We start from the raw sequence: 10208 nt of genomic DNA, 5'->3' as shown, positions 1-10208 counted from the left end.
AGTGGTTACCGGAGCCCATACACGTCTTTTTTTAAACTATTATTTATTTTAAAATAAAGTTTATTATAATCCAGAATGTATGGCTAGGCATACACAAATTACGTTTCAAATTGCCAGTATTGTAAAACGGCTATTTCATCGTTTATTAAATATTATTAAATCTATTATTAAATATTACGTTATTCTTCTTCTTTTTTTATTGCTCACATTAGTGGACGAGCTCGCAACCCACCTGGTGATAAGTGGTTACCGGAGCCCATAGACATCTACAACGTAAATGCCGCCACCCACCTTGAGATATTAGTTTTAAGGTCGCAGTAGTTACAACGACTACCCCACCCTTCAAACCGAAACGCGTTACTGCATACGGCTGAAATAGGCAGGGCGGTGGTACCTACCGCATTGTTTTCCGTTGTCCTACCTTGTGCGGACTCACAAGAGGTCCTACCACCAGTAATTACACAAATTATAATTTTGCGGGTTTTGATTTTTATTACACGATGTTATTCCTTCACCGTGGAAGTCAATCGTGAACATTTGTTGAGTACGTATTTCATTAGAAAATTTTTACGACAAGTATTTTTTTTTCTACCTTTGCTGATAGCCTTGAGAGGCTATTTCAGTTTCATCAAAAGTATTGAACTCGTCGGAATGAAGAAATCAAAATACCGAAATACATACATACATATTTAACACATACATACACACACAATACATATTTAAAACATTTTATTAAATACGTCCCGCTGAAACACTTAACCGTATCAACAAGAAAGTTTAATTAAAGAAACATTATCAGCTTCTTATCTCCTCGAGTTAAGCAATTTACTTTTTTTTTTAATTAAGCTGATTCAACTTCCCTTCGGAAAATTTAAAACGAATTCCGAGAACACTTTTAAGCTCGTAAGCTAACACTCCGAACTTTAATTGAGTGTTTCGAAGTTTTTGTGTGCTTGTAAGTTAAAGATTAAGATGTCTTTCGGATGTGAAGGGAGCAATAAGCGTTGGTTTAAGGCATCCTTAGGTGCTAAAGTAAATAGGGTGTATAAGTTACAAAGTTGCTTCAGCGATTTTCTGTCACAGTGTACCGTTGTTTTGTTTTAAGTATCTTAGATCTTAACAGGCAAAATAAAAATCTTCTATCTTTTTTCGATCTTTTTTGTTATTCGTGTTACTTTAAATACATTATTTCGTTATTTTATGTTATTTTTGAAACCATCTCTGTCGCCAGCTAAGTACGATTACCGGTGGTTATCTCATGACTCGGGCAAGTTTAAATCTATTTACGAATATCAACAACAAGAAATAAAGTATTTGGGTGGGTGAGTTTAGTATGTCCAGGGAATGACTCGTCATGTTTTACTAAACATTCAGGAAATGACGCAGCTTATCGATATGAAAAGGCCGCTGGGGTATTCGAATAGACGAGTGAGTGATCTTAACAGCTATTAATCTCCGCGATAAACTGTTTAATGTACCTAATAACGTGGTCACTTTACGCTAAGTTCTCACCGTGAATTACATTAAGTATCAATACGTCGATTGTGGCGTTCGGTAGGTATCTGATATCAATTTAATCAGGTAAGAAGTCGAAAAACAGATTTAAAACGACATTTAAGTATTCAGCTAGTCAACACAACCTTTCACAGCCGCTGTCCGCGAAGTAATGACACAAGCTACGGTGAGATGTCGTTTCGATCTCTGATTTTATGCATACCATTTACCACAGCGATGATATATTTTTATTCTTCTCAGTCGAACACTCTTGTCAGAGTGGTCGTGGTTGCGCTGATGTATGTGCAGAAGGATCCGTTAGGTCTCCCATGCTCCCGAGGACCGCCCCCCAGGCATTGCGCTTCCAGGTCTGGCGGTTCGAGGCGCTTCGAGTACTTTCGACCATAGTGGACTCAGTTCTTTATTAAGTCAGTCCAGCGGGTCTGTGAGCGGCCGCGTGATCTCCTGCCTTCCACCCGGCCCTGGACTACGAGTCTCTCCAATTAGTGCTCTTTTCTGGAGATGTGACCAAAGAACTTTAAAACCCTCAGTTGCGCAGTTGATACAACGATAATATTTAGAAAAGGAAAATATCTAGTGTTATTATGTATACATTACATGAATGTCATAACGTTTCAAGAGACTTGAGTTCGTAGTCTCAATGGTATTTTAATGTTTTCCGCAGTCTTTTAGTCGCTTTACGACAGAAATAGATAGCGGGACATACGCATATGTCATAAAGTATGTCAGAAACCAAACTATAGAAATGACAATGAGGTTGTTATGAGAGTTTTAACTATAAATGTGGAAGGCTTTAGAGGAAGAGGTAGACCTAAGAAAAAATGGATGGATTGTGTGAAACTTGTGAAAGACGATATGTGTAAGGGGGGAGTGAGCGAAGATGTGTTATATGATAGAGGAGTATCGAAGGAGAAAACATGTTGCGCCGACCCCAGGTGACTAGGAGCGGGGCAGGAAAATGATGATATGTCAAAAACTATAGCCGATAGATTACCAACTCGAGAATATCTAAACTATTATAGTTATGTCACGATAAGGGTTCTTTTATTAAAAAAAAATAAAACAACTTCGAATATCGTTTATAGTGAAGCTTTGACTCAATAAACTCAATGGTTTCAGTTTTGTATGTATGACCTTTTTACGAAAATTAGAAGAATCATAATATAAAATAAATAAATTAAGAGATAAAAAAAAATTTAAATGAAAATAAAAGTTCATTAAAATAATAATATTCAAAACTATCTTTATAATTTTCATTTTTTAGTAACCTGACGCAATTAGAAAAGGACTGATGTGCGTGTATTATAATTTTTTATTTCTAAATTTTTGTTAAAGACCCGAGCGAAGCTGGAGCGGGCCGCTAGTAATATTAAATATATACCTATTCTAAGCTTTTCATGCTTACGTAAGTAATATAATTCCAACATTTAGTCTGGTAGATTCTCTGTGGATTCCGTGACCGAAAATGATACATCCGCGGGCATGATCCCTTTCGATATATCACAGAGTAAACAAAACTCGAGCATCGTTACTCCTAAATTATTTTTAATTTAAAAAAAAGCCGTATAATCTTTTAATGCTTCGTTCAAGTCTAATCATCTTTTGTGCTCTAAAAATCTTGAGTTGTTCTATAGATCAGACCTTTTGTAAATACGTTTATTACGATGATTCTCTATTACCCTCATCTTGAAGTCTTACGGCACATATAAAACGCGAAGAAACTCAGCGGAACGTATTCAGCGACGAGTGACAATAGGAATTATTATAACCGACGAGTGAACCCTTCACAATGCTCCCGCGAATACACTAAGCCTCCGACGTTGCCTTCAAACACAAGCGATAGCGTTTTTATTCTTTTGATTTACAAAACAGCAATATTTTTGTTGGCTGTCATCGTCAATACCTAAGCGTATGGTAACTCAAAGCTGCCGTCGCACGAAACATGTCTTGTCGGATCCCTGGATTCACTCTCGGAACTTTTTAGATGAGCGAACTAACCCACTGAGTTTCTAGTCGGATCTTTTCAGTGGATCGCGATCCCGATTCGCTAGTATATTCTGCGAAGCACTGCTCTTGCTAGGGTTAATGTTAGCAAATCACTTACTCGTCCGTGCGTAGCCGGAATAGCATCTTAGGCTACCAGCAAAAAGGTAGGAATAAAAAGCCAAAAAACTAAATATCGTAATAGAAATATACAAGCCTTTCTAGAAAGGACGCAATTCATTAGACAAACCACATCAGTTGGCTCATTATATTTCGAGTAAGAATAACCTTGATACACCACAGTTTGAAGATGGAGCCGCACTAATCGTTGCAATAATACAGTGCATTTCATATTAACGCATACAAGAGACCTACTCCTACTTTTTCATTGCGCGGGCTAACAAATTCACGGCACAAATTGTGTTAAGTGGTTGCTGTTATTGTGTTAAGTGCCTATAAACATTAACAACACAAATACCGAAATGCACTTTAAGACAAGCGTTCTAAATCCCAGTCTTATAGTACAACCGTTGTCCTATTCTTCACATCGGAACGCATTACTGCTACGCGGCAAAAATACAGTAGACAGGGTGGTGTTATCGACCCTCGCCGAGTCATAAAACGACCTATCACCAGTTAATCGCTCTTTTTTAAAACCTTAAAACGCTATCTCTCACAAAATTGACCCTAACAGAAAAACAGAGAGAACTGTATTACGCTGTAGCGTCCCTGGCGACAGAGCTTTACCGTAAAGCTGTAAAAGGGCTTTCTTTTACTTGAGCCTTAATGAACAGGATTCATAGCTTTTAATGAAGAACCTACTTAATACTTATCTCTGATGGCCTAATATCTTTAAAGTTCTGCCATGACGCAATTACTGAAACTCACAGATAGGTAATATAACGGAAATACTCCCATATGCCTTCTGATATAAGGTCTAAGTATCAGTTTTCATAATGATGACGTTAGTGACGCATACCCATCGTGAGATGAATCATCATATATTATATCGAATTTCAGCTAAATGTGAGTGTAATTTAGATTATTGTAAGAAATATTCGAAAAAGGCTTATTCATTAGATTTTCCAAATGGACCAATATTATTTTGATGCTAACGTTGAAAGCTACTAACTCAGCGGTAGATTGAGCATCGTCAGCTTCCACGCTGTTGACTTTAGTTTTCGGGCGGTTCATTTTTAGATTAAAATTTCCATGTCGGAAGCATTCAAACCAATAACGAGTCGTGCGCTTGTTTGTAGTGTTCACTCCGCACACGTCATTAATGTTGTGAGCCGTGGCTACCGCTATGGCTACCGTGGCGGAACTCTTTTTCCATTATTTTGAGTGATTCTCCGAACCCTAAATTTTCGATGTCATGAGGCTTATTTTTCTAACTAACTGACAAATCAGTCTGCAATTAATTTGCGTGCGAAAATGCTCGGAATTAAATAAAAATAACAATTTTGTTTTTCCTTTGATGTGTCCCCTCTCGGACGGATTCCTTTTGTTTGTTTTTAGTTTATTTTATACAAAAGGTTAGGTCTTCTATTTATCGATTGAGGCACTACGAAGTCTGCCGGATCAGCTGGTCGTTTATTAAATATTACGTTATTCTTCTTTTTTTTATTGATTAGATTGGTGGACGAGCTCACAACCCACCTGGTGCTAAGTGATTACTGGAGCCCATTGACGTCTAACTCGTAAATGCCGCCACCCACCTTGAGATATGAGCTCTAAGGTCTCAGTATAGTTACAACGGCTGCCCCACCCTTCAAACCGAAACGCATTAGTGCTTCACGGCAGAAATAGGTGGGATGGTGGTACCTACCCGTGCGGACTCACAAGAGGTCCTACCACCCGTAAAGCTACCACCATCATTAAAATCATCTTCTACTTCTTCTCGCCCTTATCCCACTGTGCGATTTCGGCACAACATACATATATTTTTTTTTCCTTTATGGATGCACAAAACATATTACAACTATAGAAATTATAAGTTTAAAAATTTAATATACCTACAATCTGGATTGCAATTCAAAACAGGTGCATACAGAAAAATTATAACAACTGAATAGATGCCTAAATACCTTGTTTGTAAATACTTAGTCTGGCCATAAATACTGTTACAATTAAAAATAAACAAAATATTACATTTGAATTTGGAATCTGTTATTTTTATATGATTGCTCATTGAGTTTTCTCGTTTTGGCGCCAATACATTGTACAATATTTTGCGATATTAAAATGGAGTGCGGTGATAAAGAGAACTGAATCGCTGTGATTGCATCACACAAAGTAGGTATGGGGCCAAATTCATTTTTTAAAACTCTCCATACGCTTGGTATTAGTAAAATGTTTGTGTAGCGGGTTGTGTAACCATGTCGCGTATTTTAAAAGATGACTTAGGACATGCAGCCTATAAGAGACGTACTGGTCATTTCTTAATTGATAATTTAAAAGAGAATAGGGTGGTAAAAACGAAACAACTACTGAAGCGATACGCAAAGGGAGGTCATAGAAAAAATTTGTTTACGGATGAGAAATTTTTTACAATTGAGTAACATTTTAACAAACAAAATGACCGTATTTATGCTCAAAGCTCTAAGGAAGCTTCCCAATTAGTCGACAGAGTGCAACGTGGGCACTATCCGACTTCAGTGATGGTTTGGTGGGGTATTAGCTATGAAGGAGTGACTGAGCCATACTTTTGTGAAAAAGGTATCAAAACATCGGCACAAGTGTATCAAGATACCATTCTTGAGAAGGTAGTGAAACCCCTTAACAACACCATGTTCAATAATCAAGAATGGTCCTTCCAGCAAGACTCGGCGCCAGGTCATAAAGCTCGGGGTACGCAGTCTTGGTTGGAAACGAACGTTTCGGACTTCATCAGAGCTGAAGACTGGCCGTCGTCTAGTCCCGATCTTAATCCGCTGGATTGTGATTTATGGTCAGTTTTAGAGGCTTGCTCTAAGCGCCATGATAGCTTGGAGTCCCTAAAACAATCCGTACGATTGGCAGTGAAAAATTTTCCCATGGAAAGAGTGCGTGCTTCTATTAATAACTCAACGTTTAAAGGACTGTATTGCAGCCAATGGAGACCACTTCGAATAAGCTTTTTATATTTTAAATTGTTTTATATTAAACTAACACACTGTAAAAGTAATAAATGTTACTTGCAATAGATTTTTTTTCCTTTGTCTCAGTATTTATGGCAAGACTAGGTACATACACACACACATAATCGCACGCACACACACTCACACACATATTATGTAAGTTACTATCTAATTAAATTAAATCGAATGTATCATTAACCGGACAATGTTAATTATTTGAGAATATATTTAACTAATTTACAATATTTATAAAAACTATTTTCAAATAGTGTTGTTACTTGCCAACTCATAATGTACCGTTCTAACAATGAGATTAAAGTATGAGACGTTGTTTTTGTGAACTTTAAGTGCAAAAAGATTAGTGCAATGTGATCTATGCGCAGTAGGTATATCTTGTATTAAATGATATTTCTATATTCTCTTTTTCCATTTCTTTGCATCAATGCCTTTCTTGCGTATATCCTCTTTGACAAAGCAGATTTAAATCTTTTTAAGAGACTCCCTCCTCACACAGCCGCCTAAATTGTTAAAATCATTGAACCTACATATTTCCCTATATACATAAATATATCTGAATGCACAATTCATTTACAAAGATGTGCTACACTTGATAACACATAAAAAATTCGCAGCTTAGCGACACATAATTGGTAGCCGGCATAAAGCGTACTTAATCTCATATAATATCCTTCTTTAAAAGCCTTTAGTGATTAATTACGTCCAGTTTCAACGGACCTCTCACTCAGAGGGATCAACCTTTTGTTTGCATGAAAAGGCTTTTCGTGGGAATTATGATAAGATAATCAATTAGTGTTGGTGGAAACGACGATAAACTGGTGGTACAGGGACATTGTCCGTCTCTCGTGTGAAAGATCACCGGCTTTGGATGGCTCTGTCACAATGAAGTTTTCATTTTTCCTGTAAATATGAATTGCGGATTCTATTTAGTATGAGTCTGTTATTAACTTTAAGATTACACGGACTCTGATCGCTCAGTATCTTACGTGTATAAATTTATTGTCGTAATCATGAACCCTATAAAATTTTGAATCCATTACTTTTCCCCTAATTAGCTGTATTTTTTTTTGTTGTCACTTAAGTGAAATAGTTTTATTCTGAACTTAGATAATTATGTATCTTTTTCATTGTATTATTATTTAGCTTGTTTTATTTTAATTCTCGTTATCTACTGCACTGTCGTCTGTACCTACAATAGAGGTGATATTTATCATGTGCGATAGCGACTATTCAGATATGGTAATACCGTTCCGCTGTTTCTCTTGTGGTATAATGTGCTGTTCACTCTGCAACGCGGGGAAGCTATTGTTGTTGAAACTTGCATCTTTGGTTTCATGATGAGCAACTATAGTTGTCACTATAGATATAGTTGCAGTTGTAGAGCGACTATAGATCAAGTTTTTAATAAACTTTATTAATTATAAGTCATTAATGAAGTCGTTGTGGCATAAGAAATGAGACGTCTCGCTGTAGCAGTATTAAGCGTTGCAACTATGCTAGTGTTCAAATTCACCTAGCAAGTACCAATTTCTCTAATGAATCAACGTACTTGACATTAATTTCCTAACGACATACACTATGATACAATAATTTTGTGTTATATAAGTCGAATTACAGAAATTTATGAATTTGCATAATTGGTGGGCTTTTCGTATGCCCGCACGGGTAGTAAATGCTATCCTGTTTATTTTTGTCGCGAAGTACTCCGAACTTGCGAAGTAATTAAATTCCAACTTAAAGAGGAGGAAGGTGTTCTGTTGTGATGTCTATGGACTCTTATAACAGTTCACATTAAATTGACCGGGAGATCGTTGACCCGTCTGGTGCAACAAAAAAGCGGTGTTACGAATCCTAGCTTACAGCATGTGTTGTTACAATAATTCAAATATTACATGAAGTGACTATTCCTCAATTACACTACATTCAGTCATAAGATAATGTCCTTATGTGCTGGTAGATAAACAGTTTATTTACGTTCATAAGTTGTTAGTAACAATAGTGCTTTTTATCAAATAAACTAAGCTCCTAAATTACTACAATATAGTATAAAACAAAGTCGCTTTCTCTGTCGCTATATCTCTATGTATGCTTAAATCTTTAAAACTACGCAACGGATTTTGATGTGTTTTTTTTAATAGATAGAGTGATTGAAGAGAAAGGCTTATATGCATAATAACATCCATTAAATAGTGGAGAAATCAATAATAAATTACAATTTACGAAGCGAAGCGAGGGCGGATCGCTAGTATTCTTATATATTTGAAAATACGGTCAGACATTAACATCGGTACCGCATTAACGGTCAAATAAAAAACCGCCTAAATCTAGCGTTTAAATAGATGGCCCATCTTCACAAAGCAACAGGTTCGGATCCTGACCTCGGACTCTGCTGACAGCTTTACGAGGCAATTCAGGACCCTCACATCCGGTAGCTTTCACGAACAATGTCATTTTATTTTTATCATCAGCTTTAAAGTTTAGAAGGCGCTTAATGTGCTCTTGAATTTTTGTGTAAAATAGAATCTTTCACCAAATTAATCCTCTGTCACGCCTTGCTGTAGCTATTACATTTAAGAATAACAAATATGGAACTACTTCTTGGGTTGAAAATAATTAATCTGATAAAAAAAACTAGCGTAATAAAATTCAAAAAGGCAACACACTTGTTAATTTATAGATGAAGATTTACTTTACTGTCGAATCCCAGCCATTGACTCTTGCTATAGTAACACTGAGCCACTCAACACATGAATGCTACCAAATGTCCTCTGATGTTTGCTTGCGTGAACCCACAGGCCCTTCAATCAGAAGATTAATTGGAATGGATCACTAATAATAATAGTTAGATGAAGGTAAGGTTTTATTCATCAGTTTCGTTCATAGAAAGTGAGCTTCAGTTTCTGTGTTGCCCTTTTTAACCACTCGCTAGTACTAGGAAAGGGAGATGATCGAAGAAGACAAATATTGTTGGCGATTATGTAAAGCATTTTTTTAAATGCGATACTACTTGGCTTAAAAGTCTCGTTAGCAATTTAAAAACTAAAAAACAAAAATATTGCCATACGTAATAAATACGAATTAATAATTTTCCTGTAGCAATTTTAAGCTTATTTATTTTTGTCGGTTATTTGAATACTGCCACAGAATATACTCGTATGACATAAGCAGCGGTCTCAAACAAGAATTTATACTTATCTATGGTAACTAGTGAGCGTCACTAATAGTGAATTCACAGAATAAACAAATTCTGCTCTGAACACTGCCAAACAAACGCGTTCATTTATAATTTTAATTAAACCTTTATGTATGCTTTACAAGGGTAAACATTTTCAGTAACACTAATTAGACCATTTCATTCCCTGCAGCAGAAGTCAGTGGACTCGCAAAAGTTATGCAGAACAGTTGATAATGCAAGACGAGGAGTTGAAACTACGTCGAGAGTGCTGCCTCACTACTCTAGAAATAGGGATGGGGCCATGTCGATATTGTTTTAACTGTCCGACTGCAAAATCGATCTTTCTAAACAATGAATAATATTTGTCTTCAACGTTATCTTTGTTCATTATAAACATT

The 10208-nt window shown here is 36.4% G+C and overlaps 1 protein-coding gene across 1 annotated transcript in view; it reads right to left on the bottom strand.

Annotated features, from left to right (window-relative positions):
• The window catches only part of LOC101746443 (uncharacterized), a 170951-nt gene that overhangs the window by 74224 nt on the left and 86519 nt on the right, over nucleotides 1-10208 (bottom strand). The gene's annotated exons all lie outside the window — the stretch shown is intronic.

Source organism: Bombyx mori, chromosome 23 (assembly GCF_030269925.1).
Source record: "Bombyx mori chromosome 23, ASM3026992v2".
NCBI classification, from domain to species: Eukaryota; Metazoa; Arthropoda; class Insecta; order Lepidoptera; family Bombycidae; genus Bombyx; species Bombyx mori.
Note: the sequence above shows the minus strand (reverse complement) of the source record. Positions and strands in the feature narration are given on the sequence as shown.